The sequence below is a fragment of the Haliotis rubra genome, unplaced genomic scaffold, assembly GCF_003918875.1.
Source record: "Haliotis rubra isolate DU_JTF1 unplaced genomic scaffold, ASM391887v1 Scf828, whole genome shotgun sequence".
Taxonomy (NCBI): Eukaryota; Metazoa; Mollusca; class Gastropoda; order Lepetellida; family Haliotidae; genus Haliotis; species Haliotis rubra.
The window spans coordinates 410,959-432,225 of NW_025767555.1; the positions used below are offsets into that span (position 1 = coordinate 410,959).

General features: G+C 41.3%; 1 long non-coding RNA gene across 1 annotated transcript; it reads left to right on the plus strand.

Annotated features, from left to right (window-relative positions):
• The first annotated feature begins 382 nt into the window (after positions 1-382).
• LOC124262230 lies at positions 383-21,031 on the plus strand. The gene is made up of 3 exons (XR_006894525.1): positions 383-393; positions 12,880-12,884; positions 20,925-21,031. It is a non-coding gene; the product is annotated as an uncharacterized LOC124262230 (long non-coding RNA).
• Positions 21,032-21,267: the final 236 nt, after the last annotated feature.

Sequence of the window (21,267 nt, forward strand, 5' to 3'; positions counted from 1 at the left end):
CCTGAGGAAAAAGACAAACCCAAGAGTACCGGGTGACACTTTGTCCCTGTGTGAAGTTTATGTTTTCGGACTCCCATACAAAGGTGAGATGCCTAGAAAACGTATCCATTGTCAATCTAAATTGTTTTAGGATAGTGTGTATTGGGTCCAGATGTATTAGTGTCTTTGCGAGATGTCTTGTTGGTTTGGTTGTTGTTTAACGCCGCACTCAGCAATATCCCAGCTGGACCAGACAATCCAGTGATTAACAGCATGAGTATCGATCTACGTTACTGGGATACGATGTGCAAACCAAGTCTGCGAGCCTGACTACCTGGTCCACTTAATCGCCTCTTACGACAATCGGGGGTTGTTGAAGACCAATTCTAACCCAGATCTTTCCCGGTGCCAGATGTCTTAACTTCCCATGAGCAGTACTGCAGCTATTTGCGGCGATTTAAAGTCTGAATGCTAAAGGGTATTCCTTCTGTCCTCCTGGAATGGAAAACAGAAAATAATGCAATGACTCTGTAGGTCACCCATATATGTGTGTTTGGTTTGTTTTTGTTTGTTCGTTGCTTAACGCCACACTGAATATCCACGCTGTGTGGCAGTGGGCCGTATGTAATCTGGACCAGACAATCCTGTGATTGACATCACATCCATTGCTGAGTGCAGCTTTAAACAAAATTAAACCAATTTGTTTACTAAATATAATTTTTGTGCTTCCGGTCAGTAACTTCCAATCAGAAGGGAGATGTGACTTTAAAACGGGATCGTCAAACAAGAACAAGACCGGCGCTCGATTCCACCAAACATAGTAAGAGTTTCGGTATGTACTTACATGAACGATTCTTATATTGATCATACCCGTGAATATCCGGGCTAGAATTGAACTTCAGTAGCCGAAGCTTGTCGTAAGAGGCGACTAACGGGATCGGGTGGTCAGTTTCGCTGACTTGGTTGACACACGTCATCGTAGATCGATGTTCATGCTGTTGATCCCTGGAGTTTCTGGTCCAGACTCGATTATTACAGAAGGCCGCCATATAGCTGGAATATTGCCAAGTGCGGGGTAAAACTAAACTCACTCACTTATATTGATCGAATAATGTCTTCAGTTCGTGCAAACCCTGCAAGTGAATGACCTGTAAATCCACTGGAAGTAATCCGACCTTGACCTTGACAGTATCCTTGACCTACCTGAACTTATTTAAATGCTGCAATAGGATAGTTCACTGCTTCTGGAAATCGTACAATTCGTGATGCCACATTTGATTGACCTTGAACTTTTTGACAGGGGACAAACCATGTGCCCCTTCGTGCATTGTATATGACAAAGATGGACAGTGAACAGTTTACCCTTGGGAACACCTCAAATTTGTCACGAGGTCACACGTGAAACAGACCCTTTTTTTCGACTTTGCATGGTCACATCTATCAAGGGGTGGTAGGGAAACATTTGAAACTATGAGATGTGACCAGGAACGATAACCCACTTTTGACATTTAGTACACTATTCATGTCTATTGGCACTTTGACGACATGTAAGGAGCTGCACAAGCCGTTGTCGTTGAGCACAGGTATGAGCTGAACGTAGACGATTTCTAATCGCCTGACTCGTACTACGCTGAAGAAAGTTTTGCAGTATTTTCTTTGTCAGTACCTGGTTTTGGATCTGTGATCATACACTCTTGTCTTTAACCTCTGACGCCTTAAACAGGGTCGATCGTCAAGAGTTTTGGTTTGTTTGTACCAGTTCGCAGTGCAGTCTGCAAATCACAGATTGAAACATGGACATACTGGCCCCTGTATGCAGATTTATCCGACCAACAGCAACCAACAGTCCGTAGATGTTCCGCACGTAACAGACTCCGGCTCGCTTAATTGATGTTACGTGTTACAGCTTGTATGGTCTTATGCCATTTTCACCAATGTCGGTATGTTTTCTATCGACTGTGGAACATGAACATATTGGCCCCTGCATGCAGACCTCTACCAGTTTCCAGCAACCAATAGTCCGTAGATGTTCCGCACGTTGCAGAATCCGGGTTGCTTAATGGATGTTACAAGTTACAGTCAGTGAGTGAGTGTGTATGGTTTTAAGAGGTTTTCTTAGCAATGCTCCAGCGGGGAATCCCGAAATGGGCATGGCATATTGTTCCCATGTCGGGAATCGAACCTGGGCCTTCAGCGTGACGAGCGAACTATTTAACCACAAGGCTACCCCGTAAATTAGATGGTTACCATTTGGTGAATTCATCATGGACGGGTATTATGCTGATAATCCTTGAAACAAAATATTGGTGAATCTGAGATTCTCAAAACGAAAGAAATTAATAACAGAAGGCTTTTTGATTTCTACGAGAAAATATCATGTTGGAAATGCGACGTGGTATGCGAAAATTTGCCGGGCCTTTTAGAAATGTCAGTAAAGGCGTTGCTTCAGGATCAAGAATTTGTGAACTCGTTTCCATTTACCTGTATTTCTTTTTCTTTAAAAGCTAAGTCTGCAGGGATCTACAGAAACCTTGCACTGCGTAAAACTGTGAAAATGAGCAGTGTATGGAAAGACCATCTACACAAACCAGCGATGACAGTGGATGGTCGAGACAAGCTGCAGGCAACTGGGCAATGTACGTGGGCTGGAACAGTGTACGTTGAAAAGGATCCGTGGTGGTTCGTGGATCTGGGACGAATATGCCAAGTCCATGGTGTTCGAATAATACATCATCCACTTTATGGTACGTCACGTAACCTCGTTGTATGACAACAGAAAACCAATGATTCTCGTAAGAAGCGACTAACGGGATGGGTTGGTCAGGCTCGCTGACTTGGTTGACACATGTCATCGTATTCCAATTGCCTAGATCGATGCTCATGCTGTTGATCACTGGAGTGGGTTGTCCAGACTCGATTATTTACAGACCACCGTCATATAGCTGGAATATGGCTCTTTGTGGCATTAAAAAACAAACAAACAAACAAACAAACAAATCAGAGTGAAGAATAATTGTAATGTGAAATTCTTCACAGGCATTTAGAACTTGGGGTAGTAATACAAGATTAAATCTTATGGATAAGAACTTCTTGGTTTATTATTGTCGTTTCTTTGTTAGTTCTTGCCCCTTCTTTCACTTAAAGAAGGGGCAAGAACTAGCCCAGAAACGTGAAAAATACACCAAGAAGTTGTTATCCATAAGATTTGTCTTGAATTGTAATATGTGCTGAAAGTTAAAGGGATGTAATGCGTTGTTAAATGGGGTTGGAATTTGAAAATCTAAGTCAGTGAGTGTTTACCCCTTTTTTAAGTAATTTGTTCTTAAGCCAAGTTTGATAAATGTGTTTTGGAATGGATGGCCCTTGAATTAAATGCTAAGTTTGATTGGTATTGTTGGACTAGTCTACAACAGACATTCACATTAAGCAATCATATTTGTCATCATTTAAGGAAATATCTTCTTTCTATGTGTTTAAATCGACGGATAACGGTCACAAGTGGTCTAAAATCGTGAAGCTAACTTTATGACAAAACTTAAAAACAATATTTATGATTTTCATCTCTTAGTGTGGCAGTAAAATTTAAGAAACAACGAGGCCTTCCGTTTGCTATTAAACGATTTGACATCGTTTATGAAACGAGTTTTTAATCGTTATGGTTATGATTGTTAACAGAACTTAAAAACAATATTTATGATTTACATCTTTATAAGTTTAGCAGTGAAATTTAGGAAACGACGAGGCCTTCCGATTATTATTGAAACGAGTTTTTAATCATCATGTTTATGGTAAGGCCATACTTTATCTGTATCAAACGTCGCATCACCTGAATAAAGAAGTTGTTCACCAATAAAGTTTGGCCTTATCTAACTCTCAAACTTCTAAAAATGCCATTCACAGAAGCCATGTTTATGATTGTTAACAGGCCAGATTCATGACACAACGATTGAGGTAGTGAGTCACAACCCTAAAGACATTTCGCGACCGGGATTGTTGTGTTTTTTCCTGAAAAGAGCCGTCTCTCGAAAGATTGAAGTGGACTGCCTGTCACCAGTAATTGGAAGATACGTCCGCCTGAGGAAAAAGACAAACCCAAAAGTACCGGGTGACACTTTGTCCCTGTGTGAAGTCTATGTTTTCGGACTCCCATACAAAGGTGAGATGCCTAGAAAACGTATCCATTGTGAATCTAAATTGTTTTAGGATAGTGTGTATTGGGTCCAGATGTATTAGTGTCTTTGCGAGATGTCTTGTTGGTTTGGTTGTTGTGTAACGCCGCACTCAGCAATATCCCAGCTGGACCAGACAATCCAGTGATTAACAGCATGAGTATCGATCTACGTTACTGGGATACGATGTGCAAACCAAGTCTGCGAGCCTGACTACCTGGTCCACTTAATCGCCTCTTACGACAATCGGGGGTTGTTGAAGACCAATTCTAACCCAGATCTTTCCCGGTGCCAGATGTCTTAACTTCCCATGAGCAGTACTGCAGCTATTTGCGTCGATTTAAAGTCTGAATGCTAAAGGGTATTCCTTCTGTCCTCCTGGAATGGAAAACAGAAAATAATGCAATGACTCTGTAGGTCACCCATATATGTGTGTTTGGTTTGTTTTTGTTTGTTCGTTTCTTAACGCCACACTGAATATCCCAGCTGTGTGGAAGTGGGCCGTATGTAATCTGGACCAGACAATCCTGTGATTGACATCACATCCATTGCTGAGTGCAGCTTTAAACAAAACCAACCAATTTGTTTACTAAATATATATTTTGTGCTTCCGGTCAGTAACTTCCAATCAGAAGGGAGACGTGACTTTAAAACGGGATCGTCAAACAAGAACAAGACCGGCGCTCGATTCCACCAAACATAGTAAGAGTTTCGGTATGTACTTACATGAACGATTCTTATATTGATCATACCCGTGAATATCCGAGCTAGAATTGAACTTCAGTAGCCGAAGCTTGTCGTAAGAGGCGACTAACGGGATCGGGTGGTCAGGCTCGCTGACTTGGTTGACACACGTCATCGTAGATCGATGTTGATGCTGTTGAACCCTGGATTTTCTGGTCCAGACTCGATTATTACAGAAGGCCGCCATATAGCTGGAACATTGCCAAGTGCGGGGTAAAACTAAACTCACTCACTTATATTGATCGAATAATGTCTTCAGTTCGTGCAAACCCTGCAAGTGAATGACCTGTAAATCCACTGGAAGTAATCCGACCTTGACCTTGACAGTATCCTTGACCTACCTAAACTTATTTAAATGCTGCAATAGGATAGTTCACTGCTTCTGGAAATCGTACAATTCGTGATGCCACATTTGATTGACCTTGAACTTTTGATAGGGGACAAACCATGGCCCCTCCGTGCATTGTATATGACAAAGATGGACAGTGAACAGTTACCCCTTGGGAACACCTCAAATTTGTCACGAGGTCACACGTGAAACAGACCCTTTTTTCGACTTTGCATGGTCACATCTATCAAGGGGTGGTAGGGAAACATTTGAAATTATGAGATGTGACCAGGAACGATAACCCACTTTTGACAGTGAGTACACTATTCATGTCTGTTTGCACTTTGACGACATGTAAGGAGCTGCACAAGCCGTTGTCCTTGAGCACAGGTATGAGCTGAACGTAGACGATTTCTAATCGTCTGACACCTACTAGGCTGAAGAAAGTCTTGCAGTATTTTCTTTGTCAGTACCTGGTTTTGGATCTGTGATCATACACTCTTGTCTTTAACCTCTGACGCCTTAAACAGGATCGATCATCAAGAGTTTTGGTTTATTTGTACCTGTTCGCAGTCCAGTCTGCAAATCACAGATTGAAACATGGACATACTGGCCCCTGTATGCAGATTTATCCGACCAACAGCAACCAACAGTCCGTAGATGTTCCGCACGTTACAGACTCCGGCTCGCATAATTGATGTTACGTGTTACAGCTTGTATGGTTTTATGCCATTTTCACCAATGTCGGTATGTTTTCTATCGACTGTGGAACATGAACATATTGGCCCCTGCATGCAGACCTCTACCAGTTTCCAGCAACCAATAGTCCGTAGATGTTCCGCACGTTGCAGAATCCGGGTTGCTTAATGGATGTTACAAGTTACAGTCAGTGAGTGAGTGTGTATGGTTTTAAGAGGTTTTCTTAGCAATGCTGTAGCGGAGGATTCCCGAAATGGGCATGGCATATTGTTCCCATGTCGGGAATCGAACCTGGGTCTTCAGCGTGACGAGCGAGCTATTTAACCACAAGGCTGCCCGGTAAATTAGATGTTTACCATTTGGTTAATTCATCATGGACGGGTATTATGTTGATAATCCTTGAAACAAGATATTGGTGAATCTGAGATTCTCAAAACGAAAGAAATTAATAACAGAAGGCTTTTTGATTTCTACGAGAAAATATCATGTTGGAAATGCGACGTAGTATGCGAAAATTTGCCGGGCCTTATAGAAATGTCAGTAAAGGCGTTGCTTCAGGATAAAAAATTTGTGAACTCGTTTCCATTTACCTGTATTTCTTTTTCTTTAAAAGCTAAGTCTGCAGGGATCTACAGAAACCTTGCACTGCGTAAAACTGTGAAAATGAGCAGTGTATGGCAAAACCATCTACACAAACCAGCGATGACAGTGGATGGTCGAGACAAGCTGCAGGCGACGGGGCAATGTACGTGGGCTGGAACAGTGTACGTTGAAAAGGATCCGTGGTGGTTCGTGGATCTGGGACGAATATGCCAAGTCCATGGTGTTCGACTAATACATCATCCACTTTATGGTACGTCAAGTAACCTCGTTGTATGACAACAGGAAACCAATGATTCTCGTAAGAGGCGACTAACGGGATCGGTTGGTCAGGCTCGCTGACTTGGTTGACACATGTCATCGTATTTCAATTGCCTAGATCGATGCTCATGCTGTTGATCACTGGATTGTGTTGTCCAGACTCGATTATTTACAGACCACCGTCATATAGCTGGAATATGGCTCTTTGTGGCATTAAAAAACAAACAAACAAACAAACAAACAAATCAGAGTGAAGAATAATTGTAATGTGAAATTCTTCACAGGCATTTAGAACTTGGTGTAGTAATACAAGACAAATCTTATGGATAAGAACTTTTTTGTTTATTTTTCACAAACGTTTCTGGGCTAGTTCTTGTCCCTTCTTTCTAAAGAAGGGGCAAGAACTAGCCCAGAAACGTGAAAAAATACACCAAGAAGTTGTTATCCATAAGATTTGTCTTGAATTGTAATATGTGCTGAAAGTTAAAGGGATGTAATGCGTTGTTAAATGGGGTTGGAATTTGAAAATCTAAGTCAGTGAGTGTTTACCCCTTTTTTAAGTAATTTGTTCTTAAGCCAAATTTGATAAATGTGTTTTGGAATGGATGGCCCTTGAATTAAATGTTAAGGTTGATTGGTATTGTTGGACTAGTCTACAACAGACATTCACATTATGCAATCATATTTGTCATCATTTAAGGAAATATCTTCTTTCTATGTGTTTTGATCGACGGATAACAGTCACAAGTGGTATAAAATCGTGAAGCTAAATTTATGACAAAACTTAAAAACAATATTTATGATTTTCATCATCTTAGTGTGGCAGTAAAATTTAAGAAACAACGAGGCCTTCCGTTTGCTATTAAACGATTTGACATCGTTTATGAAACGAGTTTTTAATCGTTATGGTTATGATTGTTAACAGAACTTAAAAATACAATATTTATGATTTACATCTTTATAAGTTTAGCAGTGAACTTTAAGAAACGACGAGGCCTTCCGATTATTATTGAAACGAGTTTTTAATCATCATGTTTATGGTAAGGCCATACTTTATCTGTATCAAACGTCGCATCACCTGAAGAAAGAAGTTGTTCACCCATAAAGTTTGGCCTTATCTAACTCTCCAACTTCTAAAAATGCCATTCACAGAAGCCATGTTTATGATTGTTAACAGGCCAGATTCATGACACAACGATTGAGGTAGTGAGTCACAACCCTAAAGACATTTCGCGACCGGGATTGTTGTGTTTTTTCCTGAAAAGAGCCGTCTCTCGAAAGATTGAAGTGGACTGCCTGTCCCCAGTAATTGGAAGATACGTCCGCCTGAGGAAAAAGATAAACCCAAGAGTACGGGGTGACACTTTGTCCCTGTGTGAAGTTTATGTTTTCGGACTCCCATACAAAGGTGAGATGCCTAGAAAACGTATCCATTGTCAATCTAAATTGTTTTAGGATAGTGTGTATTGGGTCCAGATGTATTAGTGTCCTTACCGAGATGATTATTTGTTTGTTGTTTAACGTCGCACTCAGCAATATTCCAGCTATGTGGCAGCGGTCTGTAAAAATAAATCATGTCTGGACCAGACAATCCAGTGATCAACAGCGGGGACATCGATCTACGCTACTTGGATACGATGTGTCAACCAAGTCAGTGAGCCTGACCACCTGATCCCGTTAGTCGCCTTTCACAACAAGCATGGATTTGTATTTATCGTGTATTTTTACACACAATACGAATATAGCAAAGTCTTATGAACTTAGATGTTGATATAGCAAATACTTGTGTCAAATTCAATGTCCAACTAAAATAGGCGTTTGTTAAAAGGTCTGTCCTCATCTTCCAGGAAAGACTACAAGTGGAAACCAACACAAGAAAACGGCTCACAATCCTTCTCCAACTACAATTCGAAACCCAAACAGGAAAAAGGTTCACAATCCTTCTCCTACTATAATTCGAAACCCAAACAGGAAAACAGTTCACAATCCTTCTCCTACTATAATTCGAAACCAAAACAGGAAAACGGTACACAATCCTTCTCCAACTATTCGAAACCAACACAAGAAAACGGTTCAGAATCCTTCTCCAACTATAATTCGAAACCTAAACAGGAAAACGGTTCACAATCCTTCTCCTACTATAATTCGAAACAAAAACAGGAAAACGGTACACAATCCTTCTCCAACTATTCAAAACAAAAACAGGAAAACGGTTCACAATCCTTCTCCAACTATAATTCGAAACCCAAACAGGAAAACGGTTCACAATCCTTCTCCAACTATTCGAAACCAACACAAGAAAACGGCTCACAATCCTTCTCCAACTATAATTCGAAACCCAAACAGGAAAACGGTTCACAATCCTTCTCCAACTATAATTCTAAACCAAAATAGGAAAACGGTACACAATCCTTCTCCAACTTTTCGGAACCAACACAAGAAAACGGTTCACAATCCTTCTCCAACTATAATTCGAAACCCAAACAGGAAAACGGTTCACAATCCTTCTCCTACTATAATTCGAAACCAAAACAGGAAAACGGTACACAATCCTTCTCCAAATATTCGAAACAAAAACAAGAAAACGGTTCAGAATCCTTCTCCAGCTATGATTCAAAACCAAAACAGGAAAACGGTTCACAATCCTTCTCCAACTATAATTCTAAACCAAAACAGGAAAACGGTTCACAATCCTTCTCCAACTATAATTCTAAACCAAAACAGGAAAACGGTACACAATCCTTCTCCAACTATTCGAAACAAAAACAAGAAAACGGTTCAGAATCCTTCTCCAGCTATGATTCAAAACCAAAACGAGGAAACGGCTCACAATCCTTCTCCAACTATTCGAAACCCAAACGGGGAAACAGTTCACAATATTTCTCCAACTGTTCAGAGTCCGCGCGCAAGATGTCCCTGTAGAGATGCCCCTGGTGTTCCTGCAGGAGGAAGCGACATGAGAGCTACCCAGACCAGACTTTGCAGGCATCTCTGTCGCTTGCAGGCGTCTTCTGGATACCAGATTATCGAACAGCAACTCAAGGCCATGCCAACGCACTGTTGGGTACATTAGTAACCATTCGCTCATTTCCATAACCTCCGAGAAAACTAGAACCTCTAAATAAAGTATGTTATATTTGGGATTACACTTTCTTAGTAAAGTACAGATTCTATTACTTTTGGGGAGTTGAGTCCCATCCGGGATTCGAACCCACACCCTCAGAGTCATGCACCTAATCGCCAGCACACAAAGTCAGACGCCTAGACCGCTCAGCCACCGCGGCTTCCACAAAACTGGAGCCGTGCCAATTTACACTTATCAGAGGGGTACATAAAGTCCGCAGTCTAGACTATCAGTTGTCCCACTTCCATTACATACGTTACATTTGACCGTTTTCTAAAATGGCATTGTGTATTTCATAGACCCTCTATTGCTGAATGTTAGGTGTGTAAATACAGCCAGCCATTTACAATGCGTATTGGGTACTTTGATAAAATAACCCCGCTTTAGTTGGTTATGGCACCATGTTAATGTATTGAAAAACGTGAAAAACATAAATAATGTTTGTTGACATTACAACAACCTTGGACAGGGCAATGAAAGGTGAGCTATTCAAATACACACACGTGCGTTCTTTTGACTTAATAGCTCTCATGTTTCCAAATGAATGTTTTCCCTAACGATCTTCCCACGACAACCACATTCGGCTGGTCCATCTAAAGAATCGATTCCAGACTGCTAGTTTGACTGCTCGGACCATTCCTCGCTTACGTCCAATCAGGTCCAGGACTGTACGGAACCAACTGAGCACAACATCCGGCCCCAACGGCTTGCAACACGTCCAATTTTGCTCCAACGTCACCGACAGGCACGTCTTGATGCAGGAAGCATATAGGGTACAGGAGACAAGATTGGGATAGTGTTTTATTCACTGACGAGTTGAAATTTCATCTGGACAACTCAAATGGCAGGGCGAGGGTGTACAGACGGCGAGTTGAACGGTATACTGACGCGTGCGTTGTTCAACGTGGACAGTTTGGTGACGGAAGCGTTATGGTACGGGGATTAATCACATCTCATGGTCGGACACAATGTGTTTTTGTTAATGGCCATCTGAGAGGTCTGCGATACAGGAATGATATCACTGGGCCTTATTTTTGCAGCCGTTCATTCAAGGACAGAGGCGTAACTTCACGCTTCAGCAAGATAATGCCCGTCTTCATGTTGCTCGTGTTGTGACAGACCTCCTGAGACAGCAGAGCATTCCGGTACTCCCTGGCCAGCTGTTTCTCCGGACCTGTTCCATTTCCAGCACGATTGGAATGAAATGCAACCCCAGAATCAGCCATTAACGTCAGCTGAAATGTTAGGAAAACACCACAAATCGTATTATTATCCTTTTGCATTACAAAATGGCATAACATCAAATAATGCACAGTTACTTTATTCCAGTAGTATGAGTGGTCCGAGTCGCTTTTCGGCTTGTCCCTGCATAACACGTGTAGATCTCGAATGTTTTGGGTAGAAGAATAACGACCCCGCGTGTTCTATACTACACAGACACGTAGGGAGTATGATGTTTTGAGGTGAAAGTACAAGAACGTTTCCGACACTCATGTAGACACTGTAATGACCTGTAACATTGACAATGTTGGTAACGTCACTGGCAGACGTGCACATCAACGTCAAAATCCACCTACAATCGAAATTAACTGGTTACTACTCTAATAGGCACTGGAACGAGTTCAAAATGACATTGGTGACATTAACAGAAGCACGCCTGGAGGAATCCGTGTATGTTTGGCAAACAGATGGCTTTACCCCATAATAGAGATGTGAGCTGCAAAATGCACACTTTAGATTGTACATGTAAATTATATTACGTACAGTGGTTAATGCATTCGCTCGTGACACCAAAGGCCCGGGTTCGATTCCCCAAATGGGTACATTGTGTGAAGCCGCCGTGATATTGCTGGAATATTGCTAAAAGTAGGGTAAAACACAACTCACACACTCACGATGATCGTAACTGTTATCCTCTAACAAGGACTTGAAATGTGTGTGAGCATAGGTGATAAAAGGGTATTGGCGTTGAGCCAAACAGTATTTTTTAACAACAAGAATGGTTGAATAGATGGTCCTCAATGCACAACGACATAATTGTTTTTCCAATTAACATGTATTTGTTTGCTTGTTTGATGTTTAACTCAGCACTGTTCCAGCTATATGGCGACCGTATGTAAATAATTGAGTCTGGACCAGACAATCGAGTAATCAACAACATGAACACTGATCTACGCCATTGGCATATGATGACATGTGTCAACCGAGTCAGCGAGCCTGACCACCCGATCCCGTTAGTCGCCTCTTACGGTAGGCATGGGTTATTGAAGACTAATTCCAACCTGGATCTGTTCGGGTTATTGAAGACTAATTCCATCCTGGATCTGTTCGGGTTATTGAAGACTAATTCCATCCTGGATCTGTTCGAGTTATTGAAGACTAATTCCAACCTGGATCTGTTCGGGTTATTGAAGACTAATTCCATCCTGGATCTGTTCTGGTTATTGAAGACTAATTCCAACCTGGATCTGTTCGGGTTATTGAAGACTAATTCCATCCTGGATCTGTTCGGGTTATTGAAGACTAATTCCATCCTGGATCTGTTCGAGTTATTGAAGACTAATTCCATCCTGGATCTGTTCGAGTTATTGAAGACTAATTCCATCCTGGATCTGTTCGGGTTATTGAAGACTAATTCCATCCTGGATCTGTTCGGGTTATTGAAGACTAATTCCATCCTGGATCTGTTCGAGTTATTGAAGACTAATTCCATCCTGGATCTGTTCGAGTTATTGAAGACTAATTCCATCCTGGATCTGTTCGTGTTATTGAAGACTAATTCCATCCTGGATCTGTTCGAGTTATTGAAGACTAATTCCATCCTGGATCTGTTCGGGTTATTGAAGACTAATTCCAACCTGAATCTGTTCGGGTTATTGAAGACTAATTCCATCCTGGATCTGTTCGGGTTATTGAAGACTAATTCCATCCTGGATCTGTTCTGGTTATTGAAGACTAATTCCATCCTGGATCAGTTCTGGTTATTGAAGACTAATTCCAACCTGGATCTGTTCGAGTTATTGAAGACTAATTCCAACCTGGATCTGTTCGGGTTATTGAAGACTAATTCCATCCTGGATCTGTTCGGGTTATTGAAGACTAATTCCATCCTGGATCTGTTCGGGTTATTGAAGACTAATTCCATCCTGGATCTGTTCGGGTTATTGAAGACTAATTCCAACCTGGATCTGTTCTGGTTATTGAAGACTAATTCCATCCTGGATCTGTTCGAGTTATTGAAGACTAATTCCAACCTGGATCTGTTCTGGTTATTGAAGACTAATTCCAACCTGGATCTGTTCGAGTTATTGAAGACTAATTCCAACCTGGATCTGTTCTGGTTATTGAAGACTAATTCCATCCTGGATCTGTTCGAGTTATTGAAGACTAATTCCAACCTGGATCTGTTCGGGTTATTGAAGACTAATTCCATCCTGGATCTGTTCTGGTTATTGAAGACTAATTCCATCCTGGATCTGTTCGGGTTATTGAAGACTAATTCCATCCTGGATCTGTTCGGGTTATTGAAGACTAATTCCACCCTGGATCTGTTCGGGTTATTGACATGTCTTCAGTTCACTATTTAGTATCAATATGATTCTCACAGTTTCGTAAACAGTCGATTAACATTTCAATTCACTCGAATCCTAACTGAAACCTCGAATGACGGTGGGATGGTCGTATAGCAAACAAGAAACATCACTAATAAAATGATGTGACAATTCCCAATTGGGCGAGTGTGAGTGAGTGAGTTTAGCGTTACGCCGCTGTTAGCAATATTCATGGCGGGGGACACCAGAAATAGGATTCACACATTGTACCCATGTGGGGAATCGGGCATTCCCAACATGGGTACAATGTGTGAAGACAATTTCTGGTGTCCCCGCCGAAAATATAACGTTTCAACCTTTGTTTTGAACAATAAGAGTTTGGGCTTGAAGTGAAGGACGGGATTGCTTTTAGTTAGTGTACTTTTTATATTTCTGAACAGCTTTTGTTAACGAGAAATATATTGAATTTCTTTTTATCTGTGGGTAAGTCCAAATCAATAGGTTAGTGCTCTAATGTTTGATAGGCTAGCAAATCATACCTTGATTAGAAAAACCATTCAATCAGGGAGTTTTACTATAGTTAATGTTTTTCATGTTCCATACAACGTATTAAAATCAAGTACAAAAAGAATTTGAAGTAAGAGATCACCTGATCTTTTAGGAAACCGTAGATGACATTAAATTATCTGATGAAACGTTATTAACAGTCATATAACAACTGTTTTAATTTCTTCAATCTTAAAAATACAAAACAGAATAAGCAGTTTATCTGACGAAACAGATTTCATTGCCATTTCGGCTCATTAAAAATAGAACTTTTGCGTGAAAGTTTAAGAAATTATTTTGTTCAGGCAATCACAGGTTGATGCAGGTTTAATAAACATGGATATTATCTGATTTATTACAACATCCGCTTCGAGAGATTACTGCAAGTCTTTAAAAGAAAAGAAATGTAATGGTAATTTCCTAAAAGAATCCGGCACATAATGTCTCGCTTTTGATAATAACAATTCAGAAACCTGAGTTATGGTGATAACGTATGGTGTACGTGCAGGTATGTTAGTTTGTTGTTTTACGCCGCACTCAGCAATATCCCAGCTGGAGTAGTTAAATAATCCAATCTCGACAACACAATCCAGTGATCAACAGTATCTAAGCAATCGGGATACGATGACATGTCAACCAAGCCAGCGAGCCTGACCACCCGATCCCGTCAGTCGCCTCTTACGAGAAACATGGGTTGATGAAGACCAGTTCTAACCCAGATCTTCACGGGTCCAGGAAAATGCATACAAACGTGTTGAAGCAGGGTGGAAATCATTCTCTTCCCACTTGTGTTACTTGCCATATCTTTCCACGAACCTCTGTTCTAATACGGCCATATTTCCCGGTTCTTGTAAAATCTCCTAGCGGCAAAAAATCGCAACACGAATTATCTCTTCCTTGAGTGGCATTTTAGAAGTTTGGAAGTACAATATAGAACAAACTTTATGGATAACAACTTCTTTTGCACTCAAGAATAAAAAGAAGTTGTTATCCATAAAGTTTGTTCTATATTACAACGAATTATCTGGAAAGTAAACTAAACAAGTGTGCACACAAGTATGATGATGATAAATGCCAAATAACACTACAGAAACACTTGAAAAAGGGAATGTAACTTTTGTCCAACCTGGAAAATGTCAACATTTGGTCGAGACTTCCTCTTCCATGTGCGCATGCGCAAAATTGAAGTTGCTGGCTCTTCGTTTTTTTATCCAGTTGTAGCGATTTAAAGCTGCCGTTTTTACTGTTTCAGTAGCGAGGTATTATGTTTATAAAAACTATGTCTGGTTGTATATTTTGCATTGTAATGTACTATAAGCCTGTGGCCTTATTAAGTACTGAAAATGAACATATCCACTTTTGACAAAGAATTATAAAGTTCTTGACTGGGTCAATAGACGAAACAAGAAGCGAACAACCTCAATCCGCTCACAAAGTATCACGAACAGTTTTATAAATTCATCGACCAATCATTAAGCATTAAGCAGTATGCAAACATCTCATAGGATATCCTCGTCGGACTTTGGTGTGACTCTTGAGGTCGAGATAGCAACGAAATTTGAGCAACAGTACGCTTGCACACATGGACTGAGTATTGTTTTGTGTCCACACGTTCTCCGTAATCAGGTTATATGAAGTTGTGGTCCATCTTTTAGTATGAGTCCACATACGTACTTGGCGCAACCTGCATCAGAAGTTGAAGATACATCTCTATCTTTTCTGTGGACAAGAATGGGGTATGTTTTGAGATTTGAAGATAATGAACTGCATCATGAATTATATGTACTTAATCGTACTTATAGTACGATTATCGTTGTCTTTATATGACGCACGTAAAACCTGAAAACAAAATTTTTGGGGTGTGAAAAAGTGTGATGAGTCAATATTTTCAGGCACAAATTGTACTTCCGGTCTTACTTGTCCGCTTCTTAACATGTCCGTTTCTTAATATATAACATGCACGTCAATCAGAATATCTGCCGGGATTGAAAAAAACAAAGTTAGAGAATTTGCACATGGCGTTGAAATATAGTTCAGGTATGTTGATGATTTCACATCGGTCAATAATGATCAAATAGCCCTTCCACTAAGTTACCGACCTGAACTAGAAGCATAAGATTCCCGTACAACTGTTTCAACTGTGTTGTATTTAGACGTAAGGATTTTCAGTGACAAAACGTCTTCACAAGACTGTGGCAATGGGGATGACTTCAACTTTTCAATAGTTCTTGTTATGAGGAGCTATAGCCAGCACCCAAGCCATTTGGTGTCGATATATTTATTTCATCAGTGTGTATTTGTATCTGTAGAGGTTTTTGCATATTAACCTTGTTCCTGTTATTATCTTGTGGGTGTTGGTATGATAGAATGCGTAAAATTGGTTTTGCCATCTGAATATCATGGACACCAATGAATTACATTGCATCAATCAATTCCAAGAATATCATACCATGTGAAGAACATAGATACCGTTATATACTTACCAAACCATTTTGGTTTTAAGTTGAAGTGGATGTGTGGGAAATAGACAACGAGACGCCCAGCAATGAATATGGTGGCATACAGCACCTCAATCTGTGGATTCTGTGCAATAGGTGCAACAATGAAGAACAAACAACACAGCATGAAACTGATATGGATGAGGAGGGGAACCTGAAAGAGTGAGTGAGTGAGTTTGGTTTTACGCCGCTTTTAGCAATATTCGAGAAATAACACGGCGGGGAAAACCAGAAATGGGCTTAACACATTGTACCCATGTGGGGAATCGAACCCAGGTCTTCGGCGTGACGAACGAACGCCTTAACCACTAGGCTACCCCACCGCCCCACCTGAAAGAAGAAGGCAAAATAAGGCTTACATATGCCTGCAACGTCGAATATGTCGCAGCTTGACAGCGTAACTTCTGTAGTCGAACTTTTCGCGTCTTGACAACCTAACTTATATAGTCGAATATGTTGCAACTTGTCAGCCTAACTTACATAGTCGAACATGTCGCATCTTGACAGCGTAACGAATGCGGTTGGAGGAGATAGAGGTTTAGATATTTTCCACTTTGGCGATACACATTAGGGTGCCATCAAACCTAGAAACATAATCCTGTCGTACTGGGATTTGAACCAATTATCAGGTACAGTACCTTTATTCGTTTCGGGTCGTCCTTTATTTTAAACCTCAGTACAATATAACATAGAGCACAGGCAAAGGAGATGACCCATCCGGTGAAGCCGAGGAAGTTGATGAGTCTGGTGATGGTCCCCTGTAGTACCATGAATACAGTGAGCAACACCTGCAGGGAAGCAGCAACACATGGGCATCAGCTGAGATTAGAGGAGTTTAGTAGACAATGGCATCGGTAATATTTTGGATTTTGAGAGCAGAATTTAAATATTTTGTAAAATGTTAATGTGCATATGTCATAAATACAATACAAATCTCAATGTGTGATTAGCAGTAAGACTTGCTGCTTCATAAATCCATACATCTCTCTCTCTCTCCCAAATGCTATGCTTTGGAAAAGAGCACCATCAAGAGTCAGAGCTGTGAACCTGAGTTGGTGTAAGTCTGTCATATCATTTGTTTACATCACGAGGCGGGCATTATCATCTGCTCAGGGGGGCAAATCCTGGGCCTAGATTTCGAAGCTCTCTTAGCACAAAGATAGTCGTAAGTGCCATACATTAACATTAACCTACGACTATCTTAGCGCTAAGAGAGCTTCGAAAATATAGACCCAGGTCTCTATCGATGTCATCACGGTAGCGCGTGTCATTCAAGTTTCCATAAACAAAGATGATTTTTCATCCCACGGAATACCATTAAACATTCTTCCCAAAATGACGACGTGGATTAACGTCGTCTTGACGGCTGATCACCACTGGGCGGCAATCAGAGGTCAACAAACCTCAACTCATCTGCGAATTGTATTGTAACCTACTGCTGTCTTCGGCCAACCTGATACCAAGCTTGGTCACAAAGAAAGAAGCAGCCTAGAGCGTAGTGCCCAGATGTTGTGTTCCTTTAAAGGCTTGCACAGTTTGCCACAGACTGGTCTCAACCCAGTAATTCTCCGATTCTGAAGATGCATCTTTCCATTTTTCCCAGTCGCATTAACATGCATGTGCAAATTGTGACTCATCTCAAAGTCGGGAAGATACCTACATGAAATCGTATTGAACATTGCAAAAATTGAAGCGTAAAGGTATTTGTATTCAACTTCATATCGAGTTATATTTATCCGTTGGTATATATCATACAGTGGCATTATTGGTGATTTATATAATTATACAATACAGGATACACTCACTTGACAAAAGATTGATGGAATGGGTGTGTACGTCTTCACATTGACATAGGACAGGAAGTCCCACCAGTTCCTATCACGGGCTGCAGCAAACTGTATTCTAAGAGATAGGAAGAGCAGAGGTGGACGCGTGATTCTGTTCTGTAAGTTTACTGTTGACAGCTAGGTATTCCCTGTCCTGAAAAATCTGGCAGTAACTAACACACATAGCGTTCACTTTGAATAGTGAACGTGATGTATCTTAGCTGACTCGGCAGTAAAGCAACAATTGCACACATCTTCGTCAAACCTGGCCTTTTCTATCATTCTTGCGTTGTGAAAACAGCTAGAATGAGCGAAAAACAACGTTGCAATGTTGCACAAAGCTCTAAACATGAGCAAGTACGTGGTTCAAGATTTCCTATTACCATATCTTTGTCCTGGGATTGGTGTACAGGTCGAGTGAAAGCTTTGACCGCTATGCTACCCCTCTACCGATAATGTCGATTAAGATGCATATTCCACATATTTCATCAAAAGTGTATGGAATTGTTCGCCAGTTTAGTTCTAATGTAAGAATATTTAAGAATTATCCAAGAGCATATCTTTGTATTTGTTATGGTTGTCATTGGCTTACATCTTCGAAGGGAAACGTTAATCATTAAACTCTATTGTTCTTAGGGAGAATTTGTAATATTGATTCAGCGTTGCCCTTTTTATGCTTCCAAAGAGTTCTAATTGCCAAAATTACTGAGGAGGAACCTGATACTCCGGAATATTGAATGGTTAAACGTTAATTCTCATTTGTTGATACACTCGAGTTAATACGACCTAAATAGTGACACATATGTCTAATAGTCCAGGCCCGTGTTTGTCAGTATGAAAGGATGGCCAAACGACACGAGAAGTATGAAACAGAATATTAGACCTCATGTTCAACCTTTTCACTGAATGAATTTGTATATTTGAACCAGCGAAAGACTGAATTAAAATGGTCGAAGAAACACAACCATACCGTTGTTGCTCGAATTGCACGAAATTGGCAAGAAACATGACGTATTCCAGAAATGTTCACTGTGAAACCAACCACGTATCGTTTCCGCTCATGCTGTCTTAAGAAGTGCAGAAGTCACAGAAAACACATCGCTTCATCGTTAATGGAACACGTTCGACATTCCTCGAGGAAATGGCAGATGCAGAGCTATAGGTATGCTTTAGTCTGGAACCTCGCAGTGTGATGATTCCCGTCTATTTAAGGTCCATAGACACCGCATTTGGCACTTCTGGCGACATTTTGAGGAAAACAATCAAGTTATAGACCGTCTCCTTAGTCGCCGACCACAAGTAACGACCACACATTAAGAGCGATGAATTCAAACTATGTACTTTCGACACAGGTTCCAGCCAGAAACCTTTACAGTACGTACAGAGGTGTATCGGCCTAGACCGACCGAAACATTCTGACGCCAGAAAATCGACGTGGATCATAATCCGTGGAAGCATATTAGTGGAGAAGAGTTGTACAGCATTTGTTTAAAAATTCATGCTTGTCGCAAGACATGACTAACGGGATCGGTGACTTGGCTGACACATGTCTTCGCATCCCAATTGCGTAGATCGATTCTCATGATGTTGATCACTAGATTGTCTGGTCCAGTCTCGAATATTTACAGACCGCCGCAAAAAAGCTGGAATATATTGCTGGGTGCGGCGTTAAACAACAACCAAGTAAGTCTGTAAAACTTATAATTTCTGGAATATTCTCTGTTATATCTTCAGAACTTGGGGAATAAATATTGTCATCATCTGATAATTGCTCCTTGTAGAGCAAGACTGTTGACCTCCCTACACAGCAAGAATGCCAAGGTTAACGACGCAACAGAGGGAACAAGCCATCGGCCGTCTTAAAGCTGGACACAGTGTTGCAGATGTTGCCAATGCATTCCATGTGAACATAACGACAATCTACCGTCTTCAGGAACGTTTTGCTGCTACACAGACCACTGCTGACCGCCAACGTCCTGGACGTCCGAGAGTCACAACACCAAGGCAAGATCGACACATTCAACGTTCGCACATCGGGGATCGATTCTTATCTGCCAACGAGACAGCCCGGCAGACTATAGGACATCACAACCGAGCAATAAGCGGAGATACAGTTCTGCGCAGACTCAGAGCAGTCCACCTCCGTTGTCGTCGTCCAGCTCGACGTCCTATCCTCACACCGAGACATCGTCAGAATCGTCTGCAGTGGGCTACGTTGCATCGAAACTAGCGTCAACAACAGTGGAGACTAGTATTGTTCTCTGATGAAAGTCGGTTTTGCATTTCTCATGCTGACGGCCGAGTTCGAATATGGCGAAGACGAGGTGAACGCTATGCTGACGAATGTGTAATGGAAGATGATGCATGGGGAGGTCCAAGCGTTATGGTATGGGCAGCGATTGGCCTGAATCAGAGATTAGGGCCAGTATTCTTCCAGAATATTTGGCCAGGTCGGGGAAATGGAGTCACTGCCCAACGTTATATCGACCAGATCCTCCGACCCCAGGTTGTGCCATTTTTCGTCCGACACCAGCAACACATTTTCCAGCAAGATAATGCCAGGCCCCACACTGCTAGAGTCACTCAGGGATTTTTCCAGCAGCATAACATCCGACTACTGCCATGGCCTGCTGTCAGTCCCGATTTAAACCCGATCGAACAGTTTTGGGACGAGCTGCAGAGACGACTGAATGAAGTCCGACCACGTCCGACAACTGCAGCAGAACTCCAGGCAGCCATCATCCGGACAGGTGCGGCAATCCCTAGGGCCTTTGTCAACTGTCTGATTCACTCCGTGTTCAGGCGGTGCACAGCTGTAGTGAATGTACGAGGTGGACATACGCGCTGCTGACTTGTTGGATCAATTTCGATTTTGTCTTCAATGCAAAGTAAACCAACAATGTTTCCATGCATTGACTTACATGTCCCAATCATCATGCAAT